This window comes from Trachemys scripta, chromosome 4 (genome assembly GCF_013100865.1).
Source record: "Trachemys scripta elegans isolate TJP31775 chromosome 4, CAS_Tse_1.0, whole genome shotgun sequence".
Classification (NCBI taxonomy): Eukaryota; Metazoa; Chordata; order Testudines; family Emydidae; genus Trachemys; species Trachemys scripta.
Window position 1 is genome coordinate 17348021 of NC_048301.1, and position 21156 is coordinate 17369176.

The 21156-nt window shown below is 43.7% G+C and overlaps 1 long non-coding RNA gene across 1 annotated transcript; it reads left to right on the plus strand.

Annotated features, from left to right (window-relative positions):
- Window positions 1-608: 608 nt before the first annotated feature.
- Window positions 609-3989, plus strand: LOC117877117. The gene is made up of 3 exons (XR_004645613.1): window positions 609-651; window positions 2935-3008; window positions 3273-3989. It is a non-coding gene; the product is annotated as an uncharacterized LOC117877117 (long non-coding RNA).
- The last annotated feature ends 17167 nt before the right edge of the window (window positions 3990-21156 follow it).

Sequence of the window (21156 nt, forward strand, 5' to 3'; positions counted from 1 at the left end):
CCGTCACTTCCCCAACAGTTCCAAAGCGGTACCCGTTACATACATTGAATATCCCTATGTAGAGTAGAGCATGGAAAAGTGACTTGGTAGCATTGTACAACCACTTTGCATAGGAATACCTTACTATACAAGGTACAAGGCAGTGGAGATTCTAAGCATTTGCTAAAATAACTGCAATAGCCATTAACCCTCTTGCTTATTGTATGCCAGCTGGCTTGCCTTACTGTTACCGCATTATCTCCCTTCCCTTTATTCCTATTTGTTTGAGTCACCCACTCGTGTCTTTGGGGCAAAGACTTTCTTTTTGCAGCATGTATGTGCAGAGCCTAGCACAATCAGGCCCTGACCCTGGATTGCCCTGAGGTTTGCTACTCTAATGCAAATAAATAATAATTATATGCAGTCCTCCGCACAAGCAAACCTAGCAGTTTGCATAAATGATCCTGCAACCTTGAGCTCTGACTACAGAGGGCCAAATTTTGATTTCAGTTACACCTGTATAAATCCATAGTAACTCCATTGATATTAAAGTAACAAGTATAAATTACATTGAAGTGTGGACCCATGGATTTACAGTGGATTCACAATAGTTTTCTTTTGTGTTTAGGGATATACAACTTGTTATCTTTTTTGAAAATCACTGGCTGAAAGGTAAGAGATAAATTAAAGGCCTTGCTTTCATGAGTCACATGCTGTTCTCAGTTCCACTGGTGTAAATCCTGACTGTTAGACCAATCTCTTATATATACACTGGGTACTTCACTGTCATCAGAGGAGTTACTCCAGAATACAGGAATTGCCAGGCCGGATCAGACCAGTGGTCAATCTAGTCCAGTGTCCTGTCACAGTGGCCAATACCAGATTCTTCAGAGAAGTCCAGCAGTTATGGGATAAAGTGCCCCTTGAAAATGTTTTCTCTCAATGCCCGGTCCTCTGATTTACCCCTGTGTAACCGAGGACAGAGTTAATCTGATGGGAGCTGTGGTTGTGTGATGGCTCTGAAAATCAGGCCACTTTATTTAGGAGTCTAACTATGAAATCTTGATGCCTAACTTTGTATGCTCACCTCTGTAACGTTTGGCCAAAGTAAGTTTTTCAAGCAGGGTAATGCCTTGCTGCACAGATTGCTTCCTGTGCTTTTGTGCATTGTTACTTCCAAAGTTATTCAAAACATCTAAAGGAGGCTATCCCAAACTCCTCATTTTATAATCCACTTCCTCCTCTCCCACCCAAAAAATCCACAATTAAAGGTAATGCATGAGAAAATACAGAATAACCCACCCTTACACACTGCATGTCTCAGCACAATTCTATCACCGCCAGCCCCAGCTTGGAGTGCTTTCCATTAACTCATGATCTATATGAGGATACGCTTGATAAGCGCATACCAGTTTTCCCAGCACTCCAGCCAAACCCTATGAAAACTAAAAACAATAAATTTATTGAAAGCTTTTTTAAAATAGGAGGAAATTATTACTCATTTGAATGCTGCCCATGTTAAGGTCAATGGTCTTTTTTCTGATGCTGATTGTTAATATTAGATGAAAGGACATTTCCTTTACATTGTATTTATGGACTCTAATGGCACAAGGAAGATAACAGCCACATACATTACACACCCGAAACATTTCTGAATTTTGCATTGTTTACGGCTTAGTTCATTACTCATTTTCCTTTGACCTTTAAGTTAAAGCCAGGGTTCTCCAAATACGCTGGGCCCCATTCTGCTTTCTGGATGTACCCTGAACTTTTTTCACCTCATATTTTGCGGGCCCTTGACACGTTCACTGTTTGCACTGTGATTCAGTCAAAGGACCCCTGAAATGCACAACTGGCATGGGCACTGATGTAAATGGTTAAGGTTTGAAAGTTGTCCGAGAATAGGGGGAAGACTATTCAATGTGTTTATTAAGGTAGTGCCTAAGGGTCATTCAAGAAGGTGGCCTCGTGGTGCAGGGCACAAACACAGAGTGGTAGAGGGTCCCTGCCTCAAAAAGCTTACGCTCGAAATAGACAAGGCAGACGGGGGTGGGGGAAGGGATATTACAGACAAAGAGAGTAAATGATGTCATAGCATCAAACTGCATGTTCGGTCCATTAATTGGGGCGCTTTGGAGGACTGGGGTGAGTTTACTTGGGAGAGGACAAGCTAAATGGATAGAGAAGGGAAGGGAAGAGGGATGAAGGGGCCAGGATAGGGGAGAAGAGATTAGGAGGGGCAGAGTGATTCATGTGTTAGACAAGGGCCAAATTTTCAAAGAGGATGGAGCCAGAACCTCAGTGGAGTTATGCCAGTAAACTCTAGTGGAGGATTCTGGCCTATGCTATTCAGTTGAATGTGCACCGCTTTGCATGTCCAAAACAGCTGCCCTGTGCAGCTTTGCAGCTATTAAGAACTGTGTGTTTGAGAAGTAAATTCTATCACTTGCTTGATCACTTGACAGGGTTCAAAAAGTTCCACATGTACACGCTCTTTTTTGGATATAGTCTAGTGGTAATGTGGCATTCAGCTAATGAAAAGACACCCTTCTACCAGAGTACACGGTCCAGGAGCTTACTGTTTGGTTTGTAGTGTAAGAGAAGTACCTCACAATCTACTCTTGATGGTACCATTTTGAATGCCCCAGAAATTGCCACCTTCCAATCTTCCGGTGTTGATGCCACTAAAGACGTTTGTGTGCAAAGGCCAGTGGCTTTCTGTTGATCTAGGAAAAAAACAGACATGAGTTTGGAAGTTGGGGCAATATCCTGTAATGCATCACAGCTGAAAGGGTGCAAATGCTTTTGGATTCTGCCAAACCTTCAGCCATCTGTGAAGTTACTCCAGATGGTGGTGTTGAGAATATAGTTTGGCCTGAAGTATTCTGTTATGTGACCCCTCCAGTTCCTTCTCACTTTTGCCACTAACTGCTATTGCTTTATGTTCCTCTCCAGGAGGATACAGACATGTCACTCTATCTGAAGTTAACATTGGCTCTGCTTCTTCTGTCAACTCACAAGGATGCTCGGTATGTTGCTACCCAAGATTATGCCCAGTGTTCCTTGTTAAAGTGACACACACTTTCCTGCCCAACATCCCTCTTCCCTTCCCTTCTCTGCTTCCATTTCCCTGGTAAGAGTGTCACCGCTTATTCTCTCCTCCCCACTTTTCCAAGGTTATGATGTCATGATTTGGTTTCAGCAGAAATTTTGCTGACTGGTAGCCAAATTTATCCCTGCATAGCCCCTATTACCTTGAAAATGGAATGAATTTTGGTCCTCTCTTTCTATAGGGAGATGATAGCAGCCTGCCAGGACCTTCCCAGATTCTTTCCTATTCTCATGAAAGCAGAGAAAGCATTTTTAATCTTCATGACTGACTCAGCAGAAATTGAGAGATTCAAAAATGTTCCTTCCGCTCCATGGTAACTAATGTTAGTATGAACAGATTGCTTAGCCCATACTCTCTCTCCCACAATCTGTTGAATACATGAATTAACACAGGCATTTTCTGGCTCTCTCTGTTCCCTGATGTTGTGGTTATTGTTTAACAATCAGATCTAAATGTTTGATTCTGGGTTTCATTCAGTACTAATATTACCGTAAAAGTAAAAATCTAAATCTGTCAACATCATACAGGCATGAGATACTCTCATATTGCTTACTGATCCTGCCCTGTTCGCACACAATATGCAGTTCAGTAACAATATACAGCAACATTCTCCATTCTTAAATAGTCCTAAAGCAGGCAAAAACTCTCATCCAAGTTTCAGTCTCTGATAAAGATTTAAAACTGTCAAGATTTTGAGATTTGGCCCGTTAAAAAAAAAACACAAGGTGGCGTGGTATTGGCATGCCTGTGGGATACCTGCTGCTCATCCCAAATGATTGATTGTGACAGAATATACCCCTGTGTCCACACCCTAGACAGTATTGTAATGTTTGTACAAGGTATACCTTGTGAGGTATTTAAAAACTCATAACTTGCTGATCAATAATACCATGGTAAAATGCACATAGCAACATTATATGTAAAGTTATGAACATATGCTGCCATCATGGCTGTAATATGTTTCCCAGATGAATCTGGAGAGTGGCTAAACCAGTTTGTCAGCAACAAGAGACAAGCTGACGCCTCAGCCAGGTGTCAAAAAGGCTGACGGACCGTTACCTGCTAAGTTCTTTGGCAAGCAAGGGGGCAGGGACAAAAATCTACATCTGAGCAAAGAAACAGCATGGAGTTTCCTCTCTTCACCAGACTGCCTACTGCCTTGCTCCCAGCTGGAAATGCTTCTCATAGTGGAGACAGGACTACAAACAGATGGGGCAGACACCCCAAGACACCTCTCTTCTCCCTCCCTCTCTCTCTCTGGCATACTCTTGATGGGGGAGGAATCCTGACCTGAGAGATTGGTCAGTAATCTGCTGGAGCATGTGATGTGAAACTTTGCTTGAATCTAATATGGTTTGCTAAATTAGACACTAGTAAATATATTATCTTTATATTTCTTGTAACCATTTCTGACTTTAATGCCTCATTACTTATACTCACTTAAAATCTCTCTCTTTGTAGTTAATAAACTTGTTTTATTGTTTTACCTAATCCAGTGTGTTTAAGTTGGAGTGTCTGGGTACTCTATTTAAAATAATCAACTGGCGTAGTATTCCCTTAAAGCAGTCCAGGCTGGAGGCTACAGCAGCAGGGCATTGTAAAGGGCACCCCAAGTTAGGTGACAAAGCTACTCATTAGTCTGGATTGTGCCCTGTTATGTCCCAGTGATAATAAATCCTTTATACTGCACTATGGTTTATGCTACAACATTTACAGCGAAGCCATTCGGGAAATGTTTTGCAGGATTTTAATATACTGTAAAGGTGCCATTTTTCATAGCCCTGTAAACCCAGGGTGACTTAGTACTGGGAGTACAACTATACAGCCCATAAAGAGGAAGAAAAATTACAACTAATGCATTTTAGAAATCTCCAAATAATAAATTAAATAATTAATTAAATAAAATACATAAATAAAAATATCTCAAAATATCTTTACTCTCCACCATGCCTTTGTGATTTTTTTGTTCTAATATCTCACCATCGGCCATGGCTAGAAACAAATGCTGTGTACAGCACTGGAAAAGGGTGATTCCCAACTCCCCAATGTGAGAGAGCCCACATGATTAACTCTAAAGCTTCTGTTAGTCTCAAAGGTGCCACAGGACCCTCTGTTGCTTTCTAAAGCTATGGTTCTCAACCTTTTTTATTCAGGGACCCCTCCCTCCACCCCATTTAGCAATATGGGGAAGTATCACAGGATGGGTTGGGCCCTTTAAGAGGGCTAAAGAAAGCAGAGGGCCCGGGAAGTGGCAGAGGGGTTTGACTGCTGATGTCTCAAAGCTGGAGGATAGACAGCACTGGGAGCATGTTGTACTCTTTCCTGCAGAAGGAAGGCCTCCAGGTAAGAAAACTGGAGACTTCCTGCTGAGAAGAGCAGGGAAGGACTCTAGCTAGAAGGCGCTGGAGTAGCTGCTTGATTAAAAAGCAGCCTGACTCTGAAAAAGGACCCTGGAATTGGCAGACCTGAATAGGTGTTGTGTTCACTGACTATTTTGGGGGACTTTGAGCATGATATGAATTATGTTAATAAATCCAGATGCCAAGGAGAGGTATTTTTGGCCACAAGAAAGCCTCTAGTGGAGTTGTTGATTAAGGAGCCCCAAGTGATGGAGAAACTGAGGTGGAGCTTCAAAGCCACCCAGGCCATGAGGGGACGCTTGAGAGGCAGCCAGCCCTGTAACAGGAAGATAGAGTGGTCATGTCCCCATGATACCAGTTTTTATTCCCCATTCCACTCCGGGCAGAGAACTGATGCCTGAAAACATCATGAGATATAGGACCTTTAAACCTGTCTCTGGTCCAGAGTGAATACCTTCCTTCCTTCACTTCAGACCTGGATAATTTGAGGGGCAGGGGGGTAACCATCTGGAATTAAGAAAGAAACAATTGTAGTTAGGATGTTTTTTTTTTTTAAAGGCAAGTGTTTGAAAGCTGCTCTAAAGTTTTGAATTGTTTGCAGAAGTGGGGGAAATGGTTAGTGGGTAGAGTGGAAGAGTGGCGGTGAAGGGTGACAAAGGTTTAACTTGGAGGAAATATATAGATTTAGATCCACACAGAAAAGTACACTGGGTAAGAACTAAAGTAGCTCAAGTGCATTAAGCACCAACACAAACAAATCTGCAAATCTCTCATCAAGGCTCCAGGCTCCCAGCCAGCACAATATTCCTTTCATATCACCTCTACAAATACACCAGTACTCTTCAACCAACCACAACACACTTACTGCCTGCATCACGCTCACTAGCAGATGCACAACCCAAACTCCAATCTTGTGGCCTGGAACAGAAAGCATGTGGTTGAACAGATGGAAAAGACTAGAGTGCAGTGTTGTGTTTAGGAAGAATGCAGGATAAAATGGTAATGGGGTAACTGATTTGAATTGGCTGATCGTTCTGAGCTTGTGTTTTTGATTTCAGTTATGGAATATCATCATTACAGCTTATCACTCAAAAACCACAGCCAAGATCTGGTATTACCACTTATCTCAAGCAGTTCCTTGGGAGTACAGGATTTTGACAGAGGGCACTGCATTAGGTACGTTCAGGGCTGGCTCTAGCTTTTTTGCTGCCCCAAGCAGCAAAAAAAAGCGCCGCCCCCCAGGCCCCCCCCCCGAGCGCCGCGCCCCCCCCCCCCCCCCCCCCCCCGCGGCCCCCTGCGCCGCGCTCCCCCCGCCGCCCCTTACCAGGTGCCGCCCCAAGCATGTGCTTGGGTGCCTGGTGCCTGGAGCCGGCCCTGGGTATGTTCAAGTGTTTGCTTAGGCTCTCCACAGCCACATTTGACCAAGTGGAAGCTGAGGAATGACCCCATATTGTCACCAGACTTTTTAGCTCTCACTCAATTTAGAGAACACCAGTGTTTTCATTTGAGGTCAGTGCCTGAAGGGAGTTGTTCTGAAGGAACCAAGTTCTCCATTTTGTTACTCTGTAGCCTTCCACAATGCTATTTTGGAGTAAGGGGTTTTCAGAGACAAAGCTGGTTTTGGATTTCAGCCTGCTGGGTGGTGGAATGTGTCCATGCAATGGGTCTCTTGCATCATGCACTTGTTTTTGTCTTTCCTTGTTCCATCATGTGGTTTGGAAGGTACTTTAATCCTTGAAGTCATAGAGCAAGATCCAGCTGTTTACTTGCTGTCCACTTCTCAACTTCTTTCTTATTGTGACTAGCCTGTGACTAACCAGGGCTTTTTCTGACCAGGGAAGGCCAATTGGCCATGCAATCTGTTCAGCTTGTGGTGTCTGTAAACAGAAACTACTGCTATTTGATCAAGTTCAACCATGATAACTTACATACCATGTTTTTCACAGCAGTGTTTCCCACCAATCTTTTGTCATGTACAAGTATCATGCTACCATACGGTGTTGCTTTCGAAGTTCACAGCAATATGCCTGCCGTGGATGTTTGGAGCTGCATCTTGCAACGGTGATTATCACTATTGCAACTGACTACTGTTGTATTGTAAGAAGGGCAGTTTCTCAATGGAAAAAATGCTTTGTACAGAGAAATATAAATGTTGTTCCAAAAACGCCCCCCACCCCCAGGTAATAAGTTTCCATACAGAAAAAGCAAAATATGACAATAAAGTTTTCTATTATGGAAAAGGGTGTAACAACAAAAGCAAAGGGTGAGATTCTGAGACCCACTCTGGTCCCTTTACTCAAGGAAAGGGGGCAGGAGCAGCATAAGAGGCTCTAAAAGCTCATGATTCTGCTGTGAACCACCTTTACTGCCACTTCGCCCTGGGCTGCGAGTTCTTTAAGAGGCTGTCTCTGAAGTCTCTGTGTGAGAATGCTGCATGGGGAGGGTCTCCTCTGTCACAGGCTGCAGTACCTCAGAAAACAAAATGGCTGCTCTTTTTAAAAAAAATAAAGGTGCAGTGTACAGAAAACAAGGCATAAGGTTCAAGCTACACCGCACCCCCAGAAGCACTTTCCTCCTCTTATTTCCATGGTGATTGCTGAAGGCAGATGTGAAACTGTGAAAGAGATTCAAGAGATGGCATCCATTTGGTAACTTCCCAGGCAGTTGTACTAACATGTCTTTGAGAGCCTGCCTGTAGGTCTATCATCTGGATTAGCGGCACATTCTTTCCTTGACTCATCTTTTGTAATGAAGAAATCACACACTTTTATCAAAGGTCTCCTCAAATCCCTGCTTTAGAAGAAGCTGATTTATACTTTAGGAAATAATTGTTTGCCACTGCCTCTCCATATGTATTTATGCATATAAACATACATTCTTTTCAACAGAAAATCACATTTCAGTGTTACAGGACACCTGGATTTCAGTGCAAACTTTCTGGATTGATTTCCCTACGTAAATAAGAAATGAATTCCAGAGGTGTGCTCTCTTTCTCTCTCTCTCTTTCTCTTTCTGATTCCCTTCTTTAGGGCCAAATGAGTACATCCAACTGGCTTCAGTGGGACTACTCGTGAGAGTAAGGCAAGCAATAGTTAGTCTTTACTTCTCTTCACTGATGTACAAGTACTGGCATTTTTAAATAATGGAATAAGCACACAGAGACTTGCATTTGCAACAAGAAAGGAATTGTGGATGTGTGCCACAGCTGGATTAACTGGACCTCATTATCCTGAGCTTGTTTTCTTCCATATTGTTGGAGTGGAAAAAATGTGCTATAGGAGAAATTTTGGAAGATCTATATCAGGCACACAAGCTTCAGGTCTTTATGTTTTGAGGACTTTCTCTATTCTCATCTCAGCACCAATAACAGAGGCCCTGACTCTCTTAAGAGAAGTAAAAAAAAGACCTTGCCACCCCAGCATACTCATACTCTCGATCTCCCCTTTCCAATAAATTTATCCCCCTCTCCATATCACTTCCACCTTTCCCGCTCAGCTAAGCTTCCCAACACTAACCTTTGCTCCATGATGTTTCACCGAAGACAGAGACAACACCTAGTGTACTGAAATCTTCCAGGAAGCATGGCAGAATGAGAACACAGAACAGAACCCTAAGGTAGCTGTATACTGGACCAGCTGGTGTTAAGTTGTGAATCTGTTTTTGTAATGATGTGGGAAAGACCTACCATAAAGGGCAAGACCATTGATTCAGTGAGCTTCGGCATGGTCTGATAGTTAATTCTTCAGAGGAAGGTGAAAGGGCTCCATAATGCACCCAGGCAATTGGGCAATGTTACATGGAGGAAAGTCATTCTTGACCTCACAGCTGGTCAGCCAGAGTTTGATTATTCTCATGTCATTGTTCGAACATTTGCAGCTACTCAGGTTATCAGTCATCACCAAATCAAGTCCTGTTTAAAATTCAGTTTGGCGAATTCTGCACATTGACTGTGTACTGCATAAAATACAACTTCAATTTATTTGCTTAAAACTTGCTGCCCTTTAACATCTTTGATGTCCCTCCTGTTCATTTGCTATGGGGACGGGCTGGAAGAAATAGTCTGACTGTGACTAGACCCCGGGAAGGGAAATGAAATAAGAACAGCTGGGTGGGTCAAGTGGGAGATAGGTCAGGTTGCAGTCCTCTTGTCGGAAAGAGCCAGAGATCTGGCCTACAAGAGTGAGGGGGACAGCTGGGTGGGAGGAAAGCTATTTAAAGTGTATAAAACCCCTTTTTAAAAAATTGGGTTTGATTTGCACAGGGCCAAGTCAAGCTGGTCAGGAAATAGGGTTTATGTTTGTGAAAAATTTTGACAAAAACAGAAAATTGCTTTTGGCAAAATATTCAGTGGAAAATTTTGACTTTTTGTTGGAAAATTGAAAACGGAGGGTTTTTTTAAAAAAAAATTATATTTCTTTTCATTTTTTTAAGGAGAAGACTAGATTTTCCATGGAAAGCAGAAACTTTTTGTGAAAAATTTCATTTAGTTTAAAGTCCTATTCCCTGGGTTTTTATTTATTTATTTAAAAAAAAAAAAAAAACAGTTTCAACAGAAAATTTGGTACTGCTTCAGGAAGGTTTGGAGTTTTTTTTCTGAAATATTATTTACCTAACTAAAATGATTAACTAAAATGGTGGCAACTAATATTAACAATACACATATGTTTTAATTTTAGCTGTTTTTAATTCCAGAAATAGCAAAATGTTCCCCCTCTGCATGCATTTGATTACTTCCACTTATAAAACTGGGCTTGCTTAAACAATGATCTCTTAGGGAGATGCACACCCATCTATGCTTAACAATTCTTCCATTTTGAATCGTGTGGATTCTGTTTCCAATTGCCATCTTCCATTTTGAATTGTGTGCAATCTGTTTCCAATTGCCAAAAGAGGCCCTTTCCAAACAGCTACCTCCACTGCTGCTCCCTCTTGCTTCCAAGGCTTTTGCTGCTTAATATGCACCATGCTAATACTTTAACGCCACATGCCAGGTAATGGTGCCTCAGCACCAAGCAAAGGGGAGGGAGCAAGGAAAGCTCACCAGCAGGGTGACTGGATACCATTGTAAATAAATGAACCTAGCCTACCAGCTGGATTGTTGGATGCACTCACCAGTCAATTGACGATCATGTAAAACTGGAGGCAAGCAAAGACAGGCTGTCTTTGAATTCAAGCACATGGCTCTCTTGGTCCATGGTCTTGCCTGAGGTTCATTTCCCAGTTTATAAGGGGTTTTAATTATAACTCAAGTGTTTGGAATTTTTATTGTTAATCTTTCTACCCAGCAGAGAAATGATCTAATATGATACATTCTCAGACAAACAGGCAGGAAATATTTACTTAAGCCATGCAACGCAAAGGTGGAGAAAAAGCGCCAGCAGCCTGTGTCATCCACGCTACTCTTTCCAGTAGGTATTTTAATTCTTGTGCCATGTGAAAGAGGGAATAGTATCTCACGTTGTTTAACAGTGAGGGATTAAGAAGCAGCATTGGAGGGCTCTGCACAAGCAGTATTATCTGCAGCTGGAATGATGAGGGCTGCATTTTGTGCTTCCAAGGGGGAAGATGAAATGTTAAACTGTGGAGAAAGGGAGGGTCCATGGGGCTCTATCACACAAATAGAAAAATATCCTAGGAAATGACGAATTTGATCTTAAGCTTAGAAATCTGAGATAGACTGTAGGTCCGGAGGCCTTGTAATGGATGTGGGGGTTGTATTTAGTCTTTATCTGCTCACTCTCCAGAAGCAGTTTCTGCTGTTCGCTTTTTCAGACAGAATCCTTACAGGCTTATGATCAGATCGATGCTTTAAGTCCAGTATTAAGGTGCTAAATGAAATAGGAATAAAACAATATCACTATGCATTCATTTATCAGCTTTTATCCCCAACGAGCACAAAACACTCCAGGGGAAATCTTGGCTCCATTGAAGTCAATGACAAAACTCAGGGGAACTTAGCCCAGTGATGGGTGCTATAGAAAACCCTAAGATAATACAGTGCTACTGAAATGCAGTGATTTTTGGTTGGAGGGTGACAGGCATGCAGTATACCATGGAGAAAAGGACACAGGAGTCTGAAACTGGGGCAATCCTGCTCTCTTATGAAAGAACCCCTGGGGCATGTAATATCTATAAAGAGCAGACAGAGATAGTTGTTCCATGTTTTGAAATAGGATACGGTTCCATGGTAAATGCTGCAAGCTGGATTTAAACTTTGTTTAATTCGCAGGTTTAGGTTTAGTTTATTTGTTATGACTCCATTTGCACAGCTCATAAAACCACCCCTCGATTCATTGCTATTGGCAATGTCTGCTTGAGGGAGGCGGCAGGCCTGGGATAATAGAATATTTCAGGTCTGGAGTGAAATGTATTGTCCCAGTTCGAAGGGGATGTTTACAAAGAGTCTCCAACTTTGTGCCTAGCTCATGCCAGCGCTCTGAGTCATTCCCTTTCATGAGCAATAATTTCACTCAGTATATATACACTAAGTAAAAGGCAAAACTCAAACTTTGTTTTTATACACTTACAGAGGCATGAAAATTCTTCAGCTTCCTATTCAAACACTAAACCATCTCCCACGTGCTGTCCAGCAGCTGTGCATTTCCAGCATTCATAAGGACCTATAACCTTGCCTGTGTGCAGAGTTTCTGCTGTAACCTGGACCAAACAGAATTAGCTCTCTCTGGGAGATCACATACCAACATGTGGCAGAGAGGCATGAGGGGCTGATCCAAAGCCCCCTCAACTCAATGGAAAGATGTCCCTGATTTAGTAAGCATTGGGTCAGACCCAAAGTGATGAACCAATCAGAAGTTAAGGACTTCTGTAAGTGAGCCATATAAAAGACTCCCTGGTTGCAAGCAGGGTGAGTTGAGATTAGCAGGGAGCAGACAAATACAGGAGGAAGCACTAGGCTTCCATACCACTGTATATGGGACTGACTTTTGCTTTAGCTGAAGCAGGTCTTTCAAAATCGGATGGTTCAAAATGCTATTTTTTGGTTATTCATGTTAAATGTAAACTCCAGACACATTGGAGAGATGATCCCACTTGCATGACTTTTTGTAGCTGGATTGTGTGGGTTGCCCCTGTTTGTATATGTGCCCATGGTGAAGAACAAAACATAAGGCTCTGGCAGACATAGGAAGGTGTGCATTAGAACATAAAATCAGATAGTGCCTCAAGTAAAGATACCCATGATTGCATATGAATTTCAGCACATGTATGCAGCTATGAAACTGCCTTTGTTTTCTGTGGTCTGCTTGGGAAAAATGACTTTATTTTGTGTCCTGTGCCTTTAAAGTTAATAGTTATGCCTGATGGCAGAGGCAGCAGACAAGTTGTTCTCAGAGTAGCAGCAGTCTATCTGAGGGGAGAGACACACCATGCTCTCTGATGCAGGCTTCACTTGTCTTCTTTCTTGGTGTCGTTTTCCTTACTTCAAAGTAAAAGTACTTCACGCACTGACAGAATGTGGTTACTTTGTGTATATGAAAAAAACCCGTAATACCTAACATGGAAATCTTAATTTATACAATAAATGATTTGTGCATATTTTTCCTATAGGATACTTAAAAAATCTTCCCAGTCCAAAAAGTAGTTTAAGAGCAATGATTACTGTATTTAATTTTACAGCAAATATATATTTATTCAGATCTTTATTAAGCCATAATCTTCATTGTATTCACTAAAGGAAGGTCATCTGAAACAAATACTCATTGCATTGACTGGGCTTTGCCACAGACAATATTTTTCATAATCATGCCTCTTCACATTTCATACAGTACTAATTCTTATTGCACAGCTTAACATAAGGGGCACATCTGGGCTTGTCTACTCACTGCCAAGGCATGCTTTTGAAATTACCGTAATAAACTTATCCTCCATCACTATATTCTTGTAACTAATACCTATATACTAATTAGTAGATTTCTGCAGTGTGCCAAATAAATATAAATAATGAATGCACTCATATCATTCCAGTTAAATATTAACTCAGATCACCCTTCTGCTACTTAAGCAGCATGTTATTGTAGAAATGCTGCAGGGTATTTTAATTAACATGAGCATACACAATGTATAGGATCACCCAGTCATCCACTGGACCCTTGTGAATATTCAAAGCTCCACTGACTTCAATGGGGCCCATATTTTTGTAAGAAACCTACATGCTATGTGCTAACGCCATCATGGATGTAACTCCATTGGCTTCAGGGATAAATTAGCACTATATCTTTATTAAATCCAATGTAACTATTTGATAATGTTATAAGTATTAGCAATAGGTCCAAGACTGGTCTTTTGGTTCAAAGATCTGGTTTCAGTGCTTGCCCTTGCCACAGACTCCCCATGTGACCTGAACAAGTTACATTGTCTATGCCCCAGCAGTCTCCAGACACATTAGCTTTCCCTTGAACTTGGGTCCTTATGTAGCAGGCAGGATGGCATAACACTACCATGCCATCTTTATACCAGCTTCCCTCTATGGTCACATCTTCAGCTGGATAAAAAGTTGTTCTGTTTTTTGGTAAAATACACGTTAACTATGGTGACCAGATGTTCTGATTTTATGGGGACAGTCCTGATAACTGAGGTTTTTTCTTACATAGGCATCTATTACCTCCCACCCCCTCCTGATTTTTTACACTTGTTAGCTGTTCACCCTAATGTTAGTTTATGTATCTGGAGTACTGTGTCCAGTTTTGGGCCCCACACTACAAGAATCAGAGGGGTAGCCGTGTTAGTCTGAATTTGTAAAAAGCAACAGAGGGTCCTGTGGCACCTTTAAGACTAACAGAAGTATTGAAGCATAAGCTTTCGTGGGTGAATGCCCACTTCATCAGATGCAAGTAATGGAAATTTCCAGAGGGGGCTGGAGCACATGATTTATGAGGAGAGGCTGAGGGAACTGGGATTATTTAGTCTGCAGAAGAGAAGAATGTGGGGGGGATTTGATAGCTGTTTTCAACTACTTGAAAGGGGGTTCCAAAGAGGATGGATCTAGACTGTTCGCAGTGGTACCAGATGACAGAACAAGGAGCAATGGTCTCAAGTTGCAGTGGGGGAGGTTTAAGTTGGATATTATGAAAAACTTTTTCACTAGGAGGGTGGTGAAGCATTGCAATGGGTTACCTAGGGAGGAGGTACAATCTCCTTCCTTAGAGGTTTTTAAGGTCAGGCTTGACAAAGCCCTGGCTGGTATGATTTAGTTGGGGATTGGTCCTGCTTTGAGCAGGGGGTTGGACTAGATGACCTCCTGAGGTCCCTTCCAACCCTGATATTCTATGATTCTATGATTATGTGACTACAAAAAATCACACCTTTTGTGGTGTGCTGGGGGAATCCTAAGGAGTGTCACTAAACCGGCTCTGTGGCTCCCTTGTGCCATCCGTGGTAAACAGTGCCTGTAATAAAGCTGAGGATCTTGCCCAGCATGTGAAATTGGGGTTGCTAGCACATCTTCTAATCTGTTTACTGAACAATGAACAAATACCTTACACTTCCATGGCAACCTTCTATTCTGTTCTATATAGGTTTATACCATACTCATCACCATAGTATCTGAGCGTCTTCCAGTAGGACATTAAGCAATGTGACTGCATATGTGTCGTGTCATGTCTGCCCAAAGGGAGAAGAGTGTGCAGTGGAGGGGCTTGTTTTGGTAGAGCATTTTGTTTGGGTTTTTTTATAAATATACCTGTTGCTACGTGTTCATGTTAGAGAAAGCAAATAAATGCCCCTTGCACTTGGTGGAGATGGTGGTGAGGTTTGGGATGGGCCTTATTTCCTGGGGGAGTTCAGGCCACCGTCGCAGACCGCCCTCGGAGAAAGTTCTGTCTCCCACACAGATAAGCTTTACTCTTCTTGTTGAGGGCTCCGTTGTGCCTGAGGAGTGAAGTTGTCAACCACAGTCTTCAACTCAGAGCATTAGATGATCTTTTAGCCCTGGTCTACACTACGAGTTTAGGTCAAATTTAGCAGCGTTAGATCCATTTAACCCTGCACCCGTCCACACGACGAAACCATTTTTGTCGACTTAAATGGCTCTTAAAATCAATTTCTATGCTCCCCGACGAGGGGATTAGTGCTGAAATCGACCCTGCTGGGTCGAATTTTGGGTAGTGTGGATGCAATTCGACAGTATTGGCCTCCGGGAGCTATCCCAGAGTGCTCCATTGTGACCACTCTGGACAGCACTCTCAACTCAGATGCACTGTCCAAGTAGACAGGAAAAGCCCCGCGAACTTTTGAATTTCATTTCCTGTTTGGCCAGCGTGGCGAACTGATCAGCACAGGTGACCATGGAGTCCCAGAATCTCAAAAGAGCTCCAGCATGGACCAAACGGGAGGTACTGCATCTGATCGCTGTATGGGGAGACAAATCCATGCTATCCGAACTCCGTTCCAAAAGATGAGGTCTAACCAAGTCAGTAAACTGCGCCAACTTGCTTTTAAATGTCCAAAGGCACATTCTACCACCATTATGAACTTGCTCAGCCTATAGTTGAACTGCTCCTTACTACTGTCCAGGCTTCATGAGCCATGCGAGCAAGGGGTAGTCTGGGATAAGTCCGATCGCGCGGTGCTGCCAGCTGGAAGAGCAGCCTGAGGCAAAAGCCTCCAGCTTGCATGATATTCCAGGCAGGACTGAATCGCCATTAGACGAAACTTAAAGAAGAGAATGACCTGGAGTCACTCCCATTTATGTCCAGGCACCCCCGACCGAACTCACCGAGGTCAGCCAGGAGCACCCACAAGACGACAACGACGGTTAACAGTCGTACTGCACCGTCTGCCGCCAGCAAGGCAAGGCAAGGCAAGGCAAAGAGATGCTGCTGTGTAGCAATGCAGTACTGCGTCTGCCAGCAGCACCCAGGAGACGTACGGTGACGATGAGCTGAGCAGGCTCCATGCTTGCCGTGGTATGCCGTCTGCACTGGTAACACAGGAAAAAAGGTGAGAAATGATTGTTTGCCGTTGCTTTCACAGAGGGAGGGAGGGAGGGAGGTGGGCCTGACGACATGTACCCAGAACCACCAGCGACAATGTTTTTGCCCCATCAGGCATTGGGAGCTCAACCCAGAATTCCAATGGGCAGCGGAGACTGCGGGAACTGTGGGATAGCTACCACAGTGCACTGCTCTGAAAGTCGACGCTAGCCTCGGTACTGTGGACGCGAACCGCCGACTTAATGCGCTTACCACAGACACAGACTCACACACACAATCGACTGTATCAAATTGATTTCTAAAAAAATCGACTTCTATTAAATCGACCTAATTTCATAGTGTAGACATACCCTTAGCTATCCAGGCCCCCCAGCCACAGAGCATTTTGAAGGCAAGGACCGAGAACTTGCACTTGATTTGAAATCCCAGGATCTGAACCTACTTTACAAAGATTAACTCATTTAAGCTTCGCAGTACTCTTGATGTGTGTGGGGTCGGGGGGAGGGGAGAATGTGATAAGTGCTCTGAGCCATTTGAGATAATTACCTGCGAGTCCTAAGGGCCCATAAGCAAGAGTCTTACCAGGTGACCTGCCTTATGGTCACCAGGTTCGTAATGAAAGCAGCCATGCCAATTTGCTCAACATTGCTACCTTGTTGGCTTCTGCTCCAGCCTATTGCCTGCTCCTACTCAAGCTGATCACCCAGCTCTCCTGATGGGGGTGGGGGTAGGAAGGAAACGCGGACCAGTTGCATTCAGCACAGAGAGGTTTCCCACGATCATATTATAAACTAGCGGCAGAGTGGAGATTACAGTCCATGTCTACTGATGATCTAGTCCCTAGACTTGCATGTGTGAAACTCTGTACAAACAGCAAGAACATAGACTCTCTGGCGGCAAACCCAATGGCTATTTTAAGTATTTTCTGTATCACCGGGCGCATGCTGATTAAGATTTATTACTTTTAATAACCCTTTTGTCTGAGTTACCAGGAGTTTTTTAAAACTTGGTCCCCTCTTACAGAGCAATAACACAGTGGCCATCTGTGCAGAGAGTAAGAAAGCTTTAAAGAACAGACAAAGCAGCAAATGACTGACTGGGCCTGATTACCAGCCTCTCTCACACTAGTCTGACAATGGAGTCACTCCTAAGTCACACCAGTATAAGTGAAAGGAGAATCCCATCTGTTATCAGTAAATTCTACAAAAACCCAGATCATTGCTGCAGGCTATAGCTGTTTAAAGTATATGCCGATAAATATTTCTACAGAGGTGATCTCTAATGTATTCACAACTGACCCTATTATATTAGCTAATAAACTGATAGCTTCCCCTCAGCCCCTTTCACAGTGTCATGCAGTAGATTTGGCCTTTGTGTGAGATAGGGCCCGCCTGTGTCAAGGCAAACTTGTTTAGGCGGCATGGCATGCCCCCTCCTTTTTGTCTGCGTACATAATGAAAAGGTTTGGGGCATGTGGGCAGATCACTTTCTTTTCCCCTTTGTCAGAGTACAAATTTACAACAGCCTGTTTGCACACCATGTGCCGGATTTTAATCAAGTCCACTCTGGAAGGAGGGATAATAAAAATGAGAACCATGATTACTTCACAGTTGATTTCATTTGAATAAAGAGCTGCTCCATGACAGATGGTTTTTAGGCTGCTCTATCTCTGAGCTTCCATGATGCTGAATAATAAGAGGCACAAGGAAACAAGTTGCTGTGGTCTTCGGATCCTTGCTTGTCTTATCTTTATTCATGTTTTATTCAGAAAGGAAATTAGATTCCAAGCCATTTTTTTATTCAGGAGAGAGGGTAAGAAAGAGGTAATACACAATATGCAAACTTTCCAGCTTCTCTAAGGTCAAGGCTAGATTAGGAGTGCTTTGCTGGTATAGCAACAGGGAGGGTGCAAGGATGTTTCATGCCCTAGGCGAAACTTCCACCTTGCGCCCCCACCTCCCCGAGCCCTGTGGCAGCTCTCCGCCCCCCCTCCGCCCTAAGGCGTCCCCCCTTTCCCCCGCCGCACCCCCCCCCCTCTGCCCTGAGGCGCCCTCCCCACAGCAGCTCCCCCCGGCCAGGGAGCCGTGCGGCAGCTCCCCGCCCCAGCTCACCTCTGCTCCGCCTCCTCCCCGAGCACGCCATCGCTGCTCCACTTCTCCCGCCTCCCAGGCTTGCGGCGCCAATCAGCTGTTTGGCCCCGCAAGCCTGGGAGGGAGAGAAGCAGAGCGGGACGGCATGCTCAGGGGAGGAGGCGGAGCAGAGGTGAGCTGGGGCGGGGAGTTCTCCTGCGTGCCACTGCCCCCCCCTTACTTGCTGCAGGCGGCCTTCCCCACGTCCCCCAGCCCCAGCTCCCTCCGCCTAAATGCCGACGACGACCAGGGCGGCCGAAGCTCCGGCCACCGCGGTCGTTGCCAAAGGACCCGAAATGCCGTCCCCCAAATGCTAGCACCCTAGGCGACCGCCTAGATCGCCTAATGGGTTGCACCGGCCCTGTGTAGCAATAGTAGTATTATACACTGGCAAAGCTCTCCTAGTGTGAGAACAGCATAGACCAGCAAAATTGTGCTATGGACAGAATAGCTTATTCCAGCATACTCTCACCCACCCCCACATCCTGAGAGCTAAGCTACACCACAAAAGCACCATTATGCTGGTGTAATTGCCTCCATATGAGGGACTCCTGCTGCCCCAGCCAGTCAGTCAGGGATCACCCCTCTTCACAGCCCTGATCAACAGAGCTAGGCTGGCAAAACTCAGTGGTATAGACCGGTGTAAGAGTCGACAGATGGTTTTAGATTTTCTAAACTTAACCCTTTGTGCTTAAATTAAATATACATCTTAGTGAGTTTCTTCATTCTAAGTTTAGTTTCCACTGCAACAAAACTCATCTGACATATATTGAGATAATATGGATCATGTACAAATTAAAGGCCAGAGCTTTACAAGCCTTATTCACAAGTTTGCAGGTTGAGGTCCTTTTTTTTTTCTTTTTTTTTTTATTGCCTTCATATGACATTTTTTCTTGCCACAATGGTTTGCATTAGCAACATGAAATAAGGTTTTGCTTAATAAACAAATACTGGACCTGATTCTGATCTCACACCATTTGATTTCAGTTGAGTGACTCCTGATTTACTCTGGTCTGAAATGGATCAGAGTATCAGGATTGATTTCTATTGGGAACATCCTCACCAGAAAAGTGACTCTGAGATTTTCTTTCTTTCTTTTGTATGGTTCATGAATAGCTAGTGATTAAAACTTAAACTGTTTCAGCTTGTAGGACCTGATCAATGGAAGTCTTTACATTGACTTTTAAAATGCGTTGGATCATGCTTAAACTTGTCTCCCACTCCTTTCCCCCTGTTCAGTATTGTCTGCTCTAAATCCTACATTGTGGGCTCTCTGGGCCAGGGACTCTCTGTGATATTCCTGGGTTCTACTCCTGGCTCCACCACTGGTCAGCTGGGTAACCTTAGGCAAATCACTTTAATGCTCTGGGCCTCAGTTTCTCCCTCTGTAAACTGGAAAAAATGATACTGATTCTCCTTTGTAAAGCATCTGCTTTATTGATCTACTGATGAAAAGTGCGGTGTAGGCACCAAATATTATTATTTGTTAAACACCTGCAGTGTTTCTCCCTCTTCCCTAGTCAACATCCAAATGTTGGATTCCTCATGAGCTGTTAAGCACTCAGCACAAGAGTGTTTTAAGCGCACAACATGGAGAGAGTGTGTGCTCAGATGCTGTACAAAATCTTGAGGCCCATACCATCATTCATTCAAAGTGGGGCAGTGTTGTTGATAAATCCCACTGGAGATCGCTTTGGGGTGTTTATAAGAAGAGCTGGTTGACATTTTTTATTTTGGGGGGGAGGCATGGAGAATGTGGGAAAAGATCCTAATGTTTCCCTTTTTTCTCCCAACACTTTATATGTATTTATAAGTATTTTATACAAACTGGGGCATGAACTATTGTCAGGAAAAACATATGAGCCAGCTTGACTATCAGCCCAGTTCTTAACCAGAAGCTTTTTTTTAAACCTTCTTTTTTCAATCTCAAGGCCTCGTAACATATGTCTGTATTGCAATTGCCAGGTGTGACTGCGACTCATGGAGACATACCCAAGCTGTCCTAGATCTAGCTAACTCAGGCCCCAACCCAATGAAGCTGCAGCATTCCACACTTCACCACAGGCTAGCCCGGTGAGTAATTACCCAGGGTTCCAGACAGACTTGTACAGGCTTGTCTACTCCAGCTGCATCCACAACCTCTGTTTCCCGTATAGCCATACCCTTACAATCACTGACATCCATCTCAAGGAATCCGTAGGTTGGCTACCTCTGTTGAGTCACCTACTGTCTCCAAGTCTTGAGTGCTTTTCCCTTGGGTGCACAGTCTGAGTTCCAGGCTATGTCTGATCCAGAAACCACACTAGATTTGAATAGAACCCGAAGAAAGTGGGTCAGCAATGAAATCCCATGGCAGACTGCCATCAAATGAGTGGTTTGAAAGCATTGCTGGAGAGTCGGGCAGCCTGTTGAGGGCCACTGAGAATTGGGGAATCTGCCAGGGCCTGTTTGCAGTGACAGAATGCAAGCTGTGGTTCAGATAAAGGGTCTGTTTGGGTTGGGTAGAGGAGCAAGTTCAGAGAAGCATCTTCATTTTATCTGAAGCTCCAGACCCACTAATGGCTGGAGTTGCAAAATTTGGGTCCAGTCTGGGCAGCTCCAAAATTCAGGGAGGGAGACCAGACATG